The sequence below is a fragment of the Rhinatrema bivittatum genome, chromosome 7 (genome assembly GCF_901001135.1).
Source record: "Rhinatrema bivittatum chromosome 7, aRhiBiv1.1, whole genome shotgun sequence".
In the NCBI taxonomy this organism is placed as follows: Eukaryota; Metazoa; Chordata; class Amphibia; order Gymnophiona; family Rhinatrematidae; genus Rhinatrema; species Rhinatrema bivittatum.
The window spans coordinates 88,427,770-88,447,711 of NC_042621.1; the positions used below are offsets into that span (position 1 = coordinate 88,427,770).

Consider the following 19,942-nt stretch of genomic DNA (forward strand, 5'->3'; position numbering starts at 1 on the left):
AAGCCAGAGCACGGAGTAGCAGGAAAATCAAGCAGAGACCCTTAAGGAGGGAGTGCTGAGGCCGGCTTCGGGCCTCTCATACTGTGAGTGCAGGCTATAACCTCCAGGAAGCTGGGGCACTGACACTGGGTGGCTCCCTGAGAGGGGGGGCTGAGCTAGGCTGCCAGGCATCCATCTGTTCAGCTTTCAGACATCATGGCTAAACTAAAGCACTAGAAACACTTTTATAGCATCCTTCTTCCTGGCAGATCATCTCCAGGTGCAGATCATTTAGAGGGAAGCAGTGCCGCAGTCCGTGAATCTCTCGCACTCCCTCTGCTTCCCTCTTGTTTATAAACTGTGTAAGCTTCAAGATGACTCATTTGAATCCAACAGACAAACAAATGACAATCTATACATATTGATATCATAAGATAAACTGATATTCCAGTGATCAAAGGCTGGGGCAGATCTGGATGTGATTACCCAGAGTATTTCTCAAAGTGAGGTCACACTGCGGGTGTGTGAGATCTGCTGCACACATGTTCCAGCACGGACTTCACGAAGCAACAGAGGATCCACCACTGAGGTGTGGAAAGGCGGAAAGGTGACTGCACCCTGCTGTGCCACTGGCAATTCCACCGGGGCAGTGCGTCTGGACATTCCTAGTGAAGCCCCCCTATACAAATCTTTGCACCGATGCCTGCTGGCTGGGACGGTTCTGAAACCACGGCCCATTCATTTCACGTTACTTTTCATGAGGACTCCCGGGGGGGGGGGGTGTCACTGCTCCTTGCATGTTTGTCAGAAGGGATTTCACAATTGAAGGAGGTGCAGCCCGAATTCTTACCAAAGGATTCGCAGCCTCTATTCCATCTGTCTCCTACAGGCTCACTAGTGGCACGTGCCATGACAAAGGTCCCACAGAGTCTCTCCATGAACGTGGCCTGACAGGCCACTGCTGGCCTCACATAAGCGCAGGGCAAGAGAGCTGAACAGAGGCTGAGCAGGAGCAGGCCACGACCTCTTCATCTGTTGGCCACTCTGAAGTGACCAGACCTGTGGTCCTTGAGGACCAGGAATCCATCAAATGCAGGCAGCAGAGCCCTTAAATGCCCGAAACGTCTTTCAAGCCAGGTACAGCAAGCTGCTGTCTGGGGTGAAGCTTGAGTGATGCATCTGCTACACATTTCCTCAGATGCTTGACACAAAGAGAATGCAGACCGCTCTCAGCACAGGCCCAGCAAAGGGCTTCTGACTCCATCTTTAAAGCACTCCCATGAGTCATGCAAATTAGAGCTGAGCAAAGTCAAAGCCTTCACATGGCATGCCGACACTTTTATGTAATAAGAATACAATTATAAACTAAAGATCTCGGCAGCCTGGAGATTAGCTTCCTGTTGTACCTGCACGGGCATGAAAGAAAGTTTGTTAGTGGCTACACAGCCTACAAGTGTTAATTTTTGATATTCTGCAGTCCTCATGCTTCTCATCAACCACCGTTATTATGGGGGTAGGGGGAGGAAGGGGAGAAGGATCTGGACATATTCACTCCACTATGATAGACTGTGAAGCAGAAAACCTGGCATGAACTCTGCTGCAAATGTGGACTGAACCACAGAGGGCAGGAGATAGCTAAGCCGCAAAACATGAACTGGATTAAAGTAAAACTTGAAAGCAGTAGTCTGAAACAGAACCCACATTGAAATATTTAAACTGATACTATGGGGGAGAGAGGCAAATGGAAGTCTTCTCATACCTGTCCATGGGTCTTCAGGAGATCCACAATGAATATGCATGAGCCATGCTTGTATATAAGAAAGGCAGTGCCTGCCAATATCTCTCATGCACTTATTTCTTTATTTGCAGTTGGATCCCATCGTTTCCAAAAACAAGTTTGGGAAGGCTTTGCGTAGAGATGAAACTGACCTTTTATCACTCGTGGGAACTGGTACAAAAGCTGCCTGCATCCTCTCCAAGTTGACCGTGCCTGTGCTGTGTGGCTGACTGCCGGCCCCGCAGCTCCCCATGCCAGCACTCAGTTTCCCCCTGCACAGCATCCTCTAGCGGTCAGTCTGCCCAGATAGGTAGACGTGTGTGTCCGACCGCCAGAGGGCTGTGCACTGTAGGAAACAGAGCGCCGGTGCCAGAAGCTGTGGAGCTAGTGGCTGGCCTCTCCAGGCTGCCAGGCATCTAAAAATGGCTCTTGGCAGCAAACAATCATTTTTAAAATGGCCCCAGTCCAGTCAAATAGCAAACATATGCCTTCCACAAAATGAAGTCAAGCATCTTCAGGAATGTAACATACAACCAAGATAGTTTCATAGATAGAACAATGAATATATCATCAGCACCATGCTACCAGCGTCTAGAATAAAGTAAAATCTTGAAATAAGCGCATATATCGAGAGTGGAAATAGTAATAAAATAAACCAAATCTAAATTAATAACATTAGCATCAGGCAGTAGTCAATGCAATGCTCCATAAAAGGGGAAGCACTCATGCAAAAGCCATCCGAAGCAGCCAGGTTTTAATGGCCTTATGAAAGCAGTATTGATCAAACAGTAGTGGTGCTGAGGCATTGAATTCCAGCAGATGAGAAGGATCACTTTCTGGCTCCCTGCGGTTCACAAGCCTTTGGAGAAGGCAGCTGGAGATAAGCTTCTTCAGCGGAAGGTAATGCTCTCCTGGGGACGGAGTTGATAGTACGCAGGACCATCCTGATGACATACTGGAGATGTTAGCCCTGATGCCTTAAACTGTATCCAGGCTGTCACAGGGATCCAGTGAAGCTGAAAGCAGCAAGGCCACTACTACTGAGGCAGGCAGTGGTATTCTGGCAAATCTGCAAGTGAAGCCCAGGATAAAGGCTGCTGCAGTGAGCAGAGCCTGCGTCACTGCGACAAGGGCTTTACTGGACACAATCATTCATAACTAGTGCGCAAAAAAAAACAAAACCAAAAACGTAAAAACAGAGGGAAAAAGATGCATTTTTCACAACTGCCAAGATTTGTTTATCAAATGTTGAAACAGAATAAAAAATGAACCCAGGAATAAAGGCCTTTTCCACCTGGGTGCTACAGGAAAGACAAAAGCTCCTTCATCCCTTGTAGCACATCAGACACAGACTGAGCGGCTTGGGAGTGGCTGCTTGAATGATACACGACAGAGGGCGGTGATAAATGAAATTCACTCTGAGCAGAAAGCTGTGATTAGTGCAGGGGCGGATTGTGGGAAAATAGTGGCCCGGGGGATTTTTCTCCATACTGGCCCATGGGTGCCCAATTACACATACAATTTGGTGAGTCACCAAATACAGAATAAAGGGACCATAAAATATACACAGAAATGCACAGACAAACTGAACTGGAAATCACTACAAGTTAGACTGTATGTAATGCAGCAATGAAAAACAGAAAATCATCATTCCTCATAAAACATCAAACAATAAAATCAAGAACTATAAAACATCATACTAAAAATATATATTTCAAAACTGCTGATGAATAGAACCTCCAGTAATTTAACTCATATACAAATTTTTGAAAATTTCCCTAACACCAATAAAATATTTCAAAAACAGCAAACATCAATTAATAATCAATAATTAAAACTAATAAGAATAGAAAAAAATCCCAGGTTCTCGATACCTGGGAACTTTTAATTCCAGTCACCTTGAGATGGTCATGAATTAGTTGTTCTCTAGCACAGTGGTTCTCAACCTTTTTTTTGTCGGGACACACCTGACAGATGGTTCTCACATGCATGACGCACTGACCCATGATCGTCACGGGGCTAAATGTAAAAGTACAGTTTGCATCCACAGGAGCCCCCCTGACCCACAATTATGGATGTAAAGCAGAATTATGACATTCCCCATACAACTCACCGTACAAAAAATCTATTCTGGTTGTAGTGTCATCTCAGTAACAGCAACACAAACTCCAACTACCAGGCTCAATAGCCCTACTTATGAAAAGACAGCAGTTTACCACTATTGCATGTCCTCTTGAGAAAATACAACAAATAGGACTGATACAGTAAAATACCTCACCTCGGTCACATACACAGAACCAACCTAACATATTCCCAGGATCTGCAGTAATGCACATAAACTAATCCGCACACAGTTACACCTGTCTCATGGAATGCACTCAAACAGTAACAACCCTACCTATGAAAAGGAAACACTACAAATATTAAATCAGCCCTAAACACCAATACACCTCCTATTAGGAAAACAGAACTAGCCAAGCAGCTATAGATCCCAACACAGAAATAATTGTATAACTATACTAATAAGCAGAATAAATGTTTCACAACAACTATGAACAGAATAATATCCAACAATTAAAAACTCATAAAAACTATTTAAAATTCTCCAAACACCAATAAAATATTTCAAAACAGCATAATATTCATTAATTAAAATGGCAGTCAATCAAGAAAAATAAACTTAAAAAGCCACCTTTACTAACCCCCTCCAGCAGCTCTCCTACTCCTCTTCTATGCAGGCCAGAAGCACACACCAGAAGCAGTAGTGGCTGAAGCTCTGTACTCATGGTCCTCTTCCTTAGTGCCCACAACCAGTCTCTCTGTCTCTCACACGCACATACCAGTCACACCCCCATGACCAGTTTCTGTCTTTCACACACCAATCATCTCCCGACCAGTCTCTCTCTTACACACACACCAGTCACCTTCCCGAACAGTCTCTCTTCTCTCATGCGCACACACTCACAGGCTTCCCCACGTCCATGTTCTATCTTACATATACAGGCTTCTCACTCCCATGCTGTGTCTCAGGCACACACATGTTTCTCACTCCTATGCTAGCTCTCTCCACATGCACAGGCTTCTCATTCCCATAATGAGGCTTTCTTTCTCTCACACGCACACTCCAGCCATCTCCCTGACCAGTCACTTCCATTGTCTCTCCTATATATACACACACATACCACCTCTCTGAGCAGTTTCTCTCAATCACACACATGCTCTCTCAATCAAATGCTCTCACTTACACACAGGCTCTCACTCACAGTTACACATGCACACTCTCAATCAGACAGACATTCTCTCACTTACTCGCTGGCTTTCTCTCATTTCCTGCACCCCCCCGAGCACAAATGGTAGCTGCAGCAGCCTCCTCCTCTAGCCCCCGCAGGCCAAGAAAGAAGAATCCCATCGGCCACGGGAGGCTAATTCTGCTGTCTCCTGTGCCGATTTCTGGCTGCTTCTAATTTTGCTTCGGGCCCACGTTACTGCTCGGGGCCGCCTCTGCCGACGCTATTTTTTTCATACGGCATGGCTCTTTCTTCTTCCCGCGCACCCCCACTGCGCGTCACTTCCTGTTCCGGGCCACGGTGGGGGCAGGTGCGGGAAGAGGAAAAGGCCCAGGCGCAGTTGCCATCCTCCACTAACACTGCTGCCGTTCCCATCCGGGCTTGAACGTGCTGATAGCCCGGGCGGCAACAGCAGCAGTGGAAGATTGTCCCTCTCACTCGGTGAGGGAAAAGGGGGGGGGGGGGGGAGAGCAGTGGGAGAACGGTTGAGAAGCGCTGCTTGGGAGGGAGGGGGTGGCCATTTGGGTAGGAAGGCTTGAGAATGAAAGGAGTTTGCCGCAGAGGAGAGCTGGGAGGCAGGCATTCAGCCCGTGGTGAGGCAGCGGCAGGAAGTGTGCTGGCTGCCTCCCGCCGGCAAAATCGCAAGCGGGGCAGGCACAAATGGAGGTGGCGGGGCACGGGAGAGGTGCCGCGGGGAAAATTCAAAAGCGGCACTTAAGCGGAGGGCCTCGGGGGAGGCTTCCGCGCTCAGAGAAATGTCACGTGATTGGGGTGACCGGCCCACCGGGGCATGCCCGAAGCCCCGATAGGCCAGTCCGCCCCTGGATTAGTGACTGCTTCTACCTCTCAGGCCTCTAACCCCCAGGGGCTTTTCAAACCTGTCCTGGTGACCCTGCAGCCTGCAAGAATATGCATGAGATAAATAGACAAATAAAGATGTCTATTCATTGTAGATTTCCTGACTGGGCTGCGGGGTCAACACAACAGGCTTAGGAAACCCCACAATAAGCCTTACTCTGATCCAGGCAGCCATGGGCAGAGACCTGTAAAGGTGCTCTGAAGACTACAGGTAATATCTGACTAGGAATAACACACGCCAGCCACATGTGAATAGTGGAAGGGAGTGCGGGAGGCTGGCTTAGGTAGATGCAATGGTATGACTCTGTGACCTGGGATAGGCTGAGACAGCTCTGGTTGCCTTAAAAAAAAATGCAGGCACTATCCATGCATGTCAAGGAGGAGATAGCAGGGCAGGTCTTGACTGTCCAGGGTGACACTGTTGTAACATATCGGGCTGTGAGTGTAGAGGGAAAGGATAGCAGAGGATCACATCATAAAACCTGATTCCCCATGCATTGGGCTGAATTACCTTCTCTCACAGGAGGAGAGAGGAAAAAGCCGTCATTTTTCAACCTTAACATGTGCACTTGTTCCTCTAAAAGGAGAACAGTGATTCCGTGTCATGAGCCAGACAACTCTGTGATCGGATCCCACATTCATTCAGTGCTCTGGGATGGAATGCAAATGGCAGATCTCTCATATGTCAGATATTATGTAAGTCATGGGGCAGGGAACTGGCCCCCACCCACAGGGCAGGAACTAAGGCGTGGGCTCTGGCCTGCCAGTTCCAGGTGACCAGAAGGTCTGCCTCAGTGACATCACTCAGCTTCACCAAGGGGCCCCTTGTGGTCCTGGCGCCCTGGGCAATTCCCCCAAACCAAAAGCTATCCCTGAGCAACCTATGACAGAAATACACTGGAACTGCACCGTCTCATACACTTGCCCCTGCCTGCCCTTCCTAGTCCTCTCTTTTGAGGCATCACATCGCGATACTAAGAAGGAAGAACCACAGAAAAGCAGGGTTTTTTTGTTTTTAAGTTAAATCCTTGACGCGCGGGAAGGCTTTACGCTTGCTCCGGGCCAGGCATAAAATTTTACGGGTTACAAAGTGCACCTCGGGTGCATGGGGATTTTTTTGCATCGCGGGGGTAAAAGCTAATAGCCTCCCCTACATGGAACTTATATGGGATGAGCGCTATTAGCTACGCGCGAGTTTGGACACGATGAACCCGTTTATTGCATTGGGGTTTATGGCCACGCGTCCAAAACGTGAGTCCAAGCGCTCGTTAAGCTGTACACTGGGCTAGGCGCACTTTATTGCATTGGCCCCATAAATGTCTGCAACACTCCACCATGTTACCCTGATCCAGTCCCAGCCTTCGGTCACCCATCTCTGCTGGAACAAGGCAACGGGGACCAGGCAGGGCTGGCAGAAGCAGTAGGCGGGGTGGCAGGGTGGCCAGTAAGGGCAGCGGTTTTGAAAGGACGGACGAGATGAGAATTGGCGCGGGTGAGGCACGGAGCTGGAGGGCATTTTCCATTTTTGGGTAGGTATTTCTTTGAGGAGCTGGGGTCGTTTGTTGTGTGCGATTTCAGAGAGAGGGAGAGATCACGTGATGACATCATCACCTAGGGTGGCTGGACTCCCTTCCACAAGATCCAGGGTCAGTTAATCCAAGGTTAGTCTGGCCAGATGCCATTTTCTGGGCAGCAGTGAGACAGTAAGGAGGGTTGTATGAATGCCTGCTTCAAGGATGTGTGGAATTATCTCAGCGTCGTTCATGACTTACACGCAGCAGAGGGCTGCCAGCGTACACAGCACTGGACAAGAGAGATCGGGCAGTAATGAGATTGCAGTGATAGAGCAGGTGCTGGAGGTGGGACTGGAGCTTGGGCCCTTCAGTTTCCCGGTTCTGGGCTGTAAGCACTGTAATTAGAGGGAGGTAATCGGGCAGCACCAGGCTCTTTTCTGTACAGACTCCTGCCCTCTGCCAGTATACTCTGTGTATCTTTTTATTTTCACTGACTCTCAACCAAAGCTTCCACTTGGTTTCAATTTCTGGGCATCTCGCTCTTCTGGTTGCAGGACATCCATCAGAGCTGCCTTTTTTTTATACCTGGTGAAGTGTAAAAATACTCAATACAATTTTGATTTAAAATGCAAACTGTTTGGAGTTTATAGGAAAACCTGAAAATCCAAATCCTACCAGATCAGTTCCTCAGTGTTTGATTTTTAACAAGTCACCTACCATCCCTAGCTTGCCTCGACCCTTATAATTCTCTTCATTTTTTTTCCTTCACCCATTCCTTGCTCTGGTTTTTTTTTATCCATTTGTAACCCCCATTGCATCTGCTCATGTGCTTGCCAGGATAGTTGGCGGAATGATTTTCCACCCCTCCTATTCATTCCTTGCCTCTGTTCCCCTCTCCTCTCCTCTTTTCTCCTCTGCTTGACTTGCTTTTCTTTTGTATCCTGTTTCCTGTCTCCAGGGTCCCTGCGAGCCAACTTTCTGAAGCTTCTTGCAGCGTCCGGTCTCTGAAGGACGGATCGACTCTGCTGGCCAATCCCTGACCTCACCGCCCCTCCACTCGGTACAATGCTACATATATCGACCATCTGGGACAAATCTCAGACCAGGAGCTGGCATAGGAACTGTTCTATTTCCAGATCACGGAAGGCCCTAACGTAGTTATAATACACGGAGCCCCTGGCGAGCCGAGGACCCTGACACTTAACAGTGCAACACTAAAACTTCAGAAGAGGGATCCAATGCTCACGCAACCAAGGCTTTGTTACTCTATGTAATTCACCTTGAGGAAAAGGCAGAATCTCAAAGGCTTATTAATAAGTAAATCTGTATTCCTATGAATGAAACCTTGCTAGGCCTTGGGAACAAATTGTAGCCTGAGCTGGGTTTGATGGCAGCTCCGGGAGGCTCCTGGTCTGACCCCAGCAGCAGAACCTGACACGGTATCTCAGCACCGCACACACACACGCTGTTTTAAGAAAATCTGGAACCACGCGTTCATAAACAGAATGGGGATTAGACCAAGACTGGATCAGGCTTAATTTATTTAGATTTTTTTTTAACAATTTATTTCTAATTTACGAAATATACAAGAAGAGCACCTATTGAAGACCTGAATATTTGTGTGTTGGGCACATATCAACAGCACATTTGATATAATTCACATCCGTCATTCACACTCACAAGGCCAAACAATATGCCAGCCTAGGAAGAAAGGGATTCAACCTTATGCCAAGATGCTTGTTGAGAGCCCTACCTTCAAGCATGCACATGGGGAACTGCAGAGTGCGTCTCCCCAGAGGCCTCCTCCTGCAGCCGGCTCTCCTTGATGATGCTTTTCTGGCAGCATCTTCGGATACGGGGGAGGGGTGCCTCAGCATGCTCTGCACTTCCTTATCCTGGCCGCAGTTCCAGCGGGCGCAGCCATCTATCTCGGAGAAGTTTTGACACTTTCCCTGGATTCTCACTCATTATTAATGGCGTTCAGCACAATGCAGCAGGGTTAGTGGCAGCCTCTCGGTCCCAGCTGCCTTGGATTAGCTGTGAATTTTGAAATTATTTTTATTTCAGTTCTAGAGCCAGCTGATAATTCCCTTCACAAAGCCCTGATCTCATTTCTTGAAACACAGAAAAAGAAGTTTCTAGAATAGGAATACATTCATAACCTGCTTCGTGCCAAGAGATGTAAACACTGGCGGTCTGTTTGCAGTCTCTTGTGTGCTGGTATAGGTGCAGGGAAGCATCTCTTAATAACAGCACTGCATTTCCAGGTTATCAAACGATGTACTACCCACACGATGCCCATGTCAGCAGCAAGATAACTGTAAAGCTTCCATGTGAGAGAGTTTCCGACTCATAGTCTCTTCCAGAAGATGTGAAGTCACGTGGACACCAATTGGTAACAGTAGATTCTGATGCATTTTTTATGCCTGCAAAGATAAGTTGGACTAGCAATGAGGAGAAAGGCTAGCAATCAGCCTTCCTTGGAGCTTTCCTCACAAACTGACGAAACCCAGACACTCAACTATACTTACAATTATTGCATGGAAACAAGACCTTCTACAGGAGTGTGACTGAATGACAGCTCCACTTGTCCTTAAGACCTTTTGATTCCTTACAAACAACAAAATGACACCAACACCAACAAAATATATATCTATTTTAACTGTGATACAATTGTCAATAGAATCAATGCTGGCGGCTCAGATTTGCTGGCCAACCAAGGCTAGTGCATTGCTTGCACACATCCAAATCACAACCTGAATTCAGTCAGGGAAAGCACAGTCATGTGACAATCATAAGGTTATCTGTAGTCTGCTAAAGACCCATGGATCTTAGTTTGTAGAGACCGAATGAAAGGCCCAAATTCCACATTTTAGGCAGAGGGCTGAATGAGGGTCGTGCACGGAGAAGGCATGTTCCATTGGTCTGGCTCTCTAAATATTCCTCTTGCATGACCTTGACCCGGTGACTCCCGAGAATAGGTGCAACCTTAGCTTCTGTCTTGCACTAGCACACAGCAGAGACAGCAGGATAAGCTACAACACTCTCAAGGTGCTGCAAGACAGAGAGCAACCCAGGAGCTACACAGTGCCACCCAGAGTGCTTCAACCTTACTATTCAGAGAAACGGAGAAATCAGGTGAAAACTAACCAGAGCAAGTCTACCCACTGCTAAGAGCCCAGGGCTGGCCAAACAGAAAAGAATTCTGTATGTTTTTTTATGGTACAAGTAGACAGAGATGGTGTACATTGTGTGCCAGTATAATGTGGCATCAATGGAACCATCTGACTGACTGCTGGAGGCAACATGGGCACATTGGTAATATCCAATACAGGCAAAGACACTTCCCACTGCACACTGCTATTCATTTGTTTGATAAACTTTAGGAAAGCACTCGTTACGGCATGGAAACGAGCCTCTAATTTCAGAGACTATCTGAATGATTTATGGCAGGTGTTAGCAGCATTCTCTGGGATAGCGAGCGCGTTGCTGAAGCCTCGGAGAAGAGATGGCCGCCCCTGCGTGGAAGCCTGCAGATAAGAAAGGCAGCCCAACCTCTCCAACCCCTGCCCGATGCATTTGGTAAGGGATAGCTCCAGTATTAAAAGCAGGGCCCACCATCACCCCTTACAGAAAATGGAACACAAAATGCCCTGATGCCAAGTTTCTCTTCATAATTGTATTCCCTTTAAAGAAGAATAGAAGAGAAAGCAAGGTTTCCTCTCCAGTATGCAAAAAAGAAACTCCCAGTACTAAAAAGCAGTTAATAAGAATATGAGGCCAAGTCAAGTCTGCGTGAGATCCAGGAGTTCCAGCCCTAAAAAAATTCTCAATTAGAGCTGAGCAAAGGAGGGACTGACTTGGCACAAACTCAGAAAAGTTCAAATAGAATAGAGAGAGAGATGTGATGGAAGCCAAATCCCAAGACTGAACCGAAAAGGCCGAGGGAAGGGAGAACGGACAGGTGACAGGGGACGTTTGGTTCTTCTCTGCCGTTTTATGCGTCTGTGCAATTAAATTCAAATTTTACTCTTTTCTTTATGTTTTTCAAGTTTTTGCTTTTCTCCCCCCCCCCCCTCTCCGCACTCACGAAAAAAAAGCGAGGAAAGTTCGCTGGAAGCATGATCACTGGCAGAGAAAGGCTCCGGGAATACAAATATTCCTCAGGCAATCCTGAGAAGAAAACCAGAAATGTAGTGCGAGCATGATGGAACCAGTTCTGCTATTGTACTTCTGCCGTCGAGTATCGGTTTAATCAAAGGCTGCAGAGCCAAGGCATGCAGGGCCCCCCTTTTAAAAATATTGCTCAGGTCCCTCCTCTAGCTTCACGGCCAAAATGATGAGAGCAAACAGAGCCAGGCCCATCCCAAGTGAGAAGATCCCATCTCTGCTTTGCACTTTGAAAAGATAAGCATCGGTCTCCCAATCATCCTCTTCATTTAGTTTTTGGAATTTATGGTAGAATAATGGCCCTCTAAAAGACCAGATGGTTTCACTGGTTGATCCACAATTACGATATGCTTGGAAGCTGTTACAGGCAAAGCAACCAGATGGACCAGGCAAGGATGCATTATGAAGTTAATGAAACCTGTTCACCCTAAGCATGCTTAGGAGGGCGTGGGGGCTATAATCACTAACAGGCCGATACAGTACAGTGCTCTGGTGGAGTGCGCTGTTAACCCACATTTGGACGCGCGTTTTCGACGGGCTAGCTTTACCCCTTATTCAGTAAGGGGTAACAGCGCGTCGAAAACGCGAGTCCAACCCTCCCGAGACTAATAGCGCCCGCAACATGCAAATGCATGCTGATGGACCTATTAGTCATTCCCGCACGATACAGTAAGTAAAATGTGCAGCCAAGCCGCACATTTTACTTTAAGAAATTAGCACCTACCCAAAGGTAGGCGTTAATTTCTGCCGGCACCGGGGAAGTGCACAGAAAAGCAGTAAAAACTGCTTTTCTGTGCACCCTCTGACTTAATATCATGGTGATATTAATTTGGAGGTCCCAAAAGTTAAAAAAAAGTTAAAAATAAAAAAAAATAAAAAATGTAAAATGGGTCCGTGGCTCGTGGGTTGAAAACCGGACGCTCAATTTTGCCAGTGTCCGGTTTCTGAACCCGTGGCTGTCAGTGGGCTCAAGAACCAACACCGGCAAAATTGAGCGTCAGCTGTCAAACTCACTGACAGCTGCCGCTCCTGTCCAAAAAGAGGCGCTAGGGTTGCACTAATGACTCTAGCACCTCTTTTTACTGCGGGCCCTAATTTAAATAAATTAACTTACTGAATCGCCCGCTCTCCCGCAATTTTTACTGTATCGGCCCGATAGTGATGGGAGAGGAATTCTCAGCAGATGGGAGAAGATCCATGCACTGTTCAGGTAAGCAAGTTTTGGCACTTTCACCAGGATCTGAAGTCCAGTGTGGTTTTCTATCTACTTTCAGCCAGTCTAGTCAACTCATAAATGACAAGAGTGCATAAAGGTCATGGGTCATTGGAACATCTTCAAAACAAAACATGCCATTGTGGTATTCATCACTCCACAAAGCACTCAGCACTCTGTTCAATGAAATGCATCAAAGAGATAAGTTTTACTACTCTGTCAAAGTAATTCTGTATCAAAGAGCTCATGCTCCCCCACGTCAGTCACTGTAATGCTGCATCATCCTACCTGAGATCTTTTGAGTTGTGGTCACCCTTGGTTTGCTGACGAGTGGGGTGAGGAAATAGCATGAACATCAACTTTCGCCTCCCCCCACCCCACAACTAATCCACATGCTCTCTCTCTCTCTCTCTCTCTCTCTATTTCCTTGTTTTCTGACTATTCTCTGCATAAATTGAATACCCTATATATGGGACCTAGAGTGACTGACTGGGTTAGAAACTGGATGAGTGGGAGGTGACAAAGGGGAGTGGTAAATGGAGTTTACTCAGAAGAGGGGGGTGGTGCCAGCGGAGGGCATCAGGGATGGGTCCTTGGTTGGTTCTTATCAACATTCTCGTGAGCGACATTGCAGAAGGATTATCAGGAAAGGTTTGACTTTTTACCGATGATACCAACATCTGTAACAGGGTGGACAGCCAGGAAGGTGTGAAAAACATGAAAAGGGATCTAGCAAAGCTTGAGGAATAGTCCAGGATCTCACAGCTAAGATTTTATACTGAAAAAAATGCAGAGTAATGCATTTAGGATACAAAAACTCGAGGGAAAGGAAGAGAATTAGAGGTGAAATTCTTTTATGCACAAAGGAAGAATGGGATCTGGAGGTGACTTTATTTGAGGATGTTAAAGTGACCAAACAGGTGGATAAAGCAACAGCAAAAAGTAAAAAAAAGATGCTTGGATGCACAGGGAGAGGAATGGACAGCAAAAAAAGGGAGGTGATATTACTGCTTTCTAGGTCCCTGATCAGACCTCACTTGGATTGCTGTGTGCAGTTCTGGAGAGCGCACCTTCAAAAGGATATAAACAGGATGGAGTCAGTCCAGAAGGAGGCTGCTAAAATGGTCAGAGGTCTTCATTCTAAAGCATATGGAGATAGACTTAAAGATCTAAATACAGAACCAGAGTCAGAGTGAGAGTGAGAGAAGGTCTGATCCAGTGCTGACACCAACACAGAACCAGAGGCAAAGTGAGAGAAGTTCTGATCCAATACTGACACCAATATAGAACCAGAGTCAGAGTGAGAGAAGTTCTGATCCAGCACTGACAACAACATAGAACCAGAGGCAGAGTGAGAGAAGTTCTGATCCAGCGCTGACACCAACACAGAACCAGAGTCAGAGTGAGAGAAGTTCTGATCCAGCGCTGACACCAAAAGAGAACCAGAGTCAGAGTGAGAGAGGGAATAATCCAGCGCTGACACCAACACAGAACCAGAGTCAGAGTGAGAGAAGTTCTTTTTTTTTTTTTTTATATTTAATAGAGTGAGAGAAGTTCTGATCCAGCGCTGACACCAAAACAGAACCAGAGTCAGAGTGAGAGAGGGACTAATCCAGCGCTGACACCAACACAGAACCAGAGTCAGAGTGAGAGAAGTTCTGATCCAATACTGACACCAATACAGAACCAGAGTCAGAGTGAGAGAAGTTCTGATCCAGCGCTGACACCAACACAGAACCAGAGTCAGAGTGAGAGAAGTTCTGATCCAGCGCTGACACCAACACAGAACCAGAGTCAGAGTGAGAGAAGTTCTGATCCAGCGCTGACACCAACACAGAACCAGAGTCAGAGTGAGAGAAGGTTTGATCCAATACTGACACCAATACAGAACCAGAGTCAGAGTGAGAGAAGGTCTGATCCAATACTGACACCAATACAGAACCAGAGTCAGAGTGAGAGAAGTTCTGATCCAGCGCTGACACCAACACAGAACCAGAGTCAGAGTGAGAGAAGGTCTGATCCAGCACTGACACCAATACAGAACCAGAGTCAGAGTGAGAGAAGGTCTGATCCAGCGCTGACACCAACACAGAACCAGAGTCAGAGTGAGAGAAGGTCTGATCCAGCGCTGACACCAATACAGAACCAGAGTCAGAGTGAGAGAAGGTCTGATCCAGCGCTGACACCAACACAGAACCAGAGTCAGAGTGAGAGAAGTTCTGATCCAGCGCTGACACCAACACAGAACCAGAGTCAGAGTGAGAGAGGTTCTGATCCAATACTGACACCAACACAGAACCAGAGTCAGAGTGAGAGAAGGTCTCATCCAATACTGACACCAACACAGAACCAGAGTCAGAGTGAGAGAAGTTCTGATCCAGCACTGACACCAACACAGAACCAGAGTCAGAGTGAGAGAAGTTCTGAACCAGCGCTGACACCAATACAGAACCAGAGTCAGAGTGAGAGAAGGTCTGATCCAGCACTGACACCAACACAGAACCAGAGTCAGAGTGAGAGAAGTTCTGATCCAGCGCTGACACCAAAACAGAACCAGAGTCAGAGTGAGAGAAGTTCTGATCCAGCACTGACACCAACATAGAACCAGAGTCAGAGTGAGAGAAGTTCTGATCCAATACTGACACCAATACAGAACCAGAGTCAGAGTGAGAGAGGTTCTGATCCAGCGCTGACACCAACACAGAACCAGAGTCAGAGTGAGAGAAGGTCTGATCCAACACTGACACCAATACAGAACCAGAGTCAGAGTGAGAGAGGTTCTGATCCAGCGCTGACACCAACACAGAACCAGAGTCAGAGTGAGAGAAGGTCTGATCCAACACTGACACCAATACAGAACCAGAGTCAGAGTGAGAGAAGGTCTGATCCAGCGCTGACACCAATACAGAACCAGAGTCAGAGTCAATGAAGGTCTGATCCAGCGCTGACACCAACACAGGACCAGAGTCAGAGTGAGAGAAGGTCTGATCCAGCGCTGACACCAATACAGAACCAGAGTCAGAGTGAGAGAAGGTCTGATCCAGCGCTGACACCAACACAGAACCAGAGTCAGAGTGAGAGAAGGTCTGATCCAGCGCTGACACCAACACAGAACCAGAGTCAGAGTGAGAGAAGGACTGATCCAGCGCTGACACCAACACAGAACCAGAGTCAGAGTGAGAGAAGGTCTGATCCAGCGCTGACACCAACACAGAACCAGAGTCAGAGTGAGAGAAGGTCTGATCCAGCACTGACACCAATACAGAACCAGAGTCAGAGTGAGAGAAGGTCTGATCCAGCGCTGACACCAACACAGAACCAGAGTCAGAGTGAGAGAAGGACTGATCCAGCGCTGACACCAAAACAGAACCAGAGTCAGAGTCAATGAAAGTCTGATCCAGCGCTGACGCTAATACAGAACCAGGGTCAGAGTCAATGAAGGTCTGATCCAGCGCTGACACCAACACGGAACCAGAGTCAGAGTGAGAGAAGGACTGATCCAGCGCTGACACCAAAACAGAACCAGAGTCAGAGTCAATGAAAGTCTGATCCAGCGCTGACGCTAATACAGAACCAGGGTCAGAGTCAATGAAGGTCTGATCCAGCGCTGACACCAATACCGAACCAGAGTCAGAGTGAGAGGACTGATCCAGCGCTGGCAGCAGTAGAACCAGGTTCATCTCCACAGAAAGACAAGCTTGGTACAGGAGTAACCAACCCTAACTGACAGGTTTTGTAGTATATAGTTACTTTAGTAGCAAGAGAAGCTGCAGAAATAATTGTGAGAGGCTTGTGGTGTCTCTCTTGCACGGAGATGTGAATAAGCAGAGCTCTATTAAATGTTGGCTTTTACGCTGGATGTGAGATATCCAGCTTTCTTGAGCACTGTGTGCAGCTCTGGTCACCCCCTTGACAAGAAAGACAGAGCGGCACTAGGAAAGGTGCGGAGGAGGTGAAAGGATCTCTCCCGAGATGGGAGGCTCCGCAGGTGAGGGATCTTCAGCTTGGAAAAGAGACGGCTGAGAGGGGGGCAGGATAGAAGTTTATAAAATCATGAGCGGGGTGGGACGGGTAAATAAAGGACGGTTATTCACCCTTTCAAATAATAATAAAACAAGGGACACTCCGTGAGGCTAACAACCTGCAGATTTACAACAGATTGTAGAAAGTGCTTTTTCACTCCGTGCACGCTGAAGCTGGGGAATCTGCTGCCAGAGGACGTGATGAAGGCGACGAGCATAGCGGGGTTTAAAATAAGTTTAGACAGGTTCCTGGAGGAAAAGTCCATAAAACATTGTCCGGGTAGATTAAAGAAAGCTTTTGCTCTCCCTGGGAGTGAGTAACAAGAAATAGGATCAACTTTATGGGATGTGCCAGGGATTTGTGATCCAAATTGGTCCCTGTTGTACATAAGATGCTGACTTTGCCTCGATGGACCTTGGTCTGGCCATCAAGGCACTTCTTATCCTCTTATTCAGCATGTGAGCAGCTAATGTGTAGCATGGACAGCACAGGGCGAGAGGCTCAGTAGCTGTGGGATGTCATGAAACGGAAAGATTTCTTCCAGATTAGCATGGGGGGGGGGGGGGGGGGTGGCAGAGCCACCACTCTCTCTCCCTTGCCAGGACACAAGAAGCCCCTCCACTTCCGTCAGTGCCACGGTGCCAGCGGTAGGCACTGAAGAAATGCACTAGCAGTGGCAATGCAAGGGTTTGCTGCTGCTATGCTATCCTCCTGCTGGAGACCATGAATGGAAACCTTCATTTTTAGGGAAAGGCTGCATCTGCAGTTTTGCAGTAAGTCAAGACATCCCACCACCACCACCTCCAATGACATATTTGTCCTGTACAGTCTTGTTATGCTCCGGGAGTGGGTGGCTCTTCCAGGTAATTGCCCCTTACCCCAGGAATGCTTTTACTAAGGCAAGGCAGTAAATTAACATGACAGGTGGGGTCGGTGTCTCTGCTGCAAGCTACGACTCCGCGCAGTAGAAGAAACCCAAAAGGGAACATTTCTGGATTTCTGTCTCTGCTGCTGCTGCTGCTGACAGGAAGCTTTCAATTCTCTGACTCCGCGCTTGGCCGGGACCGCTCCTGGTCCACGTGTGCCAAGCTGCTGCCAGTCGCCGCCTGGGCATCCTGCCGCCTGCTGCAGCCCCAAAGCGCCCCCCGCTGGCATGAACTTCTGGACAGCAGCAGGCAGGGCTTTCCAAGCAGCAGAATTTATGCTAGGAAAATCTGACTGACATGTCTGTTCATCTCTTCACGGATGGAATGGAAAATAAAGTCGCTCTCGTTGGATTTTGTTTTTTTTTTCCTTTCATCAGCTGAAAACTATTCCTCAGAGGAAGAGGTGGGATGCTAAGGCAGTGAGTTATGCCCCTCACTTGCGCAGTCTGAGAGGGGAGCCGTCCGCCTTTCACATTTCTCTCTTCCTGCCCACACTGACCCCATCTTCCTCGGAGCTGAGCTGCTCCAGTAACGTGCCCACATGTATCTCTCTCATGCATGCCCTTCAGCACGGGCAGAGAGAGAGGGCAGGGCCTGCAAGGCTGCTCAGATCCATGCCCCTCTGCTCGTTACAGGGCTGCAGGGTGGCTGGGCTTGCAGAAACAGCCAGCGAAAGCATGCATGCATGCATCCGAGACTGCAGGAGCAGAGCCGGATCCGGAGAGCAGACGGGTGCCCAGCTGGCATGCTGGGCACGAAGCAGTCCCGAAAGCTTGCATGCATGCATCCGAGACTGCAGGAGCAGAGCCGGAGCAGGAGAGCAGACGGGTGCCCAGCTGGCATGCTGGGCACGAAGCAGTCCCGAAAGCTTGCATGCATGCATCCGAGACTGCAGGAGCAGTAGAGCAGACGGGTGCCCAGCTGGCATGCTGGGCACGAAGCAGTCCCGAAAGCTTGCATGCATGCATCAGAGACTGCAGGAGCAGAGCCGGAGCAGGAGAGCAGACGGGTGCCCAGCTGGCACGCTGGGCACGAAGCAGTCCTGAAAGCTTGCATGCATGCATCCGAGACTGCAGGAGCAGAGCCGGAGCAGGAGAGCAGACGGGTGCCCAGCTGGCATGCTGGGCACGAAGCAGTCCCGAAAGCTTGCATGCATGCATCAGAGACTGCAGGAGCAGAGCCGGAGCAGGAGAGCAGACGGGTGCCCAGCTGGCACGCTGGGCACGAAGCAGTCCTGAAAGCTTGCAGCGTTATGCAGACATTAACTTTAAAAAAAAAAAGGTTTCTGCTACACCCTGGGCAGGTTATGTGCAACTGGAGGTAACACTTTTTAAGCTGAAACTTGTCCACTCAGTCGCATATAACAAACTCAAAAGAGAAAGCAATCAGAGCTGCTCTGGGAAGCGTTTGACTCCTCATTAATGTCTCTCTCCCCGGCCCAGCTTTCTAACGCTGTCCTTGCCGCATGGGCCCCTCTGTTCCGCTGTCACAGCAGCAGCAGCACCTCCGGGACACTCAGTCCGGGTCCCTTTAACTCGCACTCACTGCAGGCCATGAACTTCCTGGCCGCGGTGCCCTGCCTGCCTCCCCTGTCTGTCTGGTCTGTATTCTTTCTAAATGAGCGCATCCCATTTCGTGGCACTTCGCAGGCAGGGTCGGCTTTGAAATGAGCTGCGAGAGCAACGCTGCCTTTCCCCCGGAGGAAGGAGGCGAGCTGCACATTTCTGAGCACGAAATGCAGTTTTCCTACCTCCAGTGCCATGCTGCCGGAGCCAAAACTCGCTTCATCTCGGAGGATCGCCCAGACTTTCCCCCACAGTAAGTTTACTGGCAATGAAGTTTTGACACTTACCATGCAGGACGCCGGGGCTTTAAGGACAACCTCTCCTGTGCTAGGTAAAGGTGCACAATCGACAGTTTCTCGGCTTTTCCTGACTTCCTAGATTGCAGTGTTGAATGACTACATCTGCATCTCCTCTGGATTCTTCCTTCTCAGCTGGAAAGTCTCAAGTTCCAGCTTGGGATTCCCTCTCCACCCCCTTCACTCTCACTCACACACAGACACACACAACTTAACCCTCCTAGTACTGGAAATGTTCTGCTACAGCGCTCAACCCTATGACAGGGAGATTCATACACACTTAACCCTCCTTGAGTTGGAGGTATAGTGCTACACAGTCCACCTGTGGGATAGA

General features: G+C 48.3%; 1 protein-coding gene across 1 annotated transcript in view; it reads right to left on the bottom strand.

Moving 5' to 3' along the window:
• The window catches only part of ZNF469 (zinc finger protein 469), a 506,485-nt gene extending 486,777 nt beyond the window's left edge, over positions 1 to 19,708 (bottom strand). Inside the window, exon 1 of the mRNA XM_029608648.1 lies at positions 19,600 to 19,708. The gene's annotated coding sequence lies outside the window, so the exon portion shown is untranslated. The remainder of the gene's footprint in view (positions 1 to 19,599) is intronic.
• Between the last annotated feature and the right edge of the window lie 234 nt (positions 19,709 to 19,942).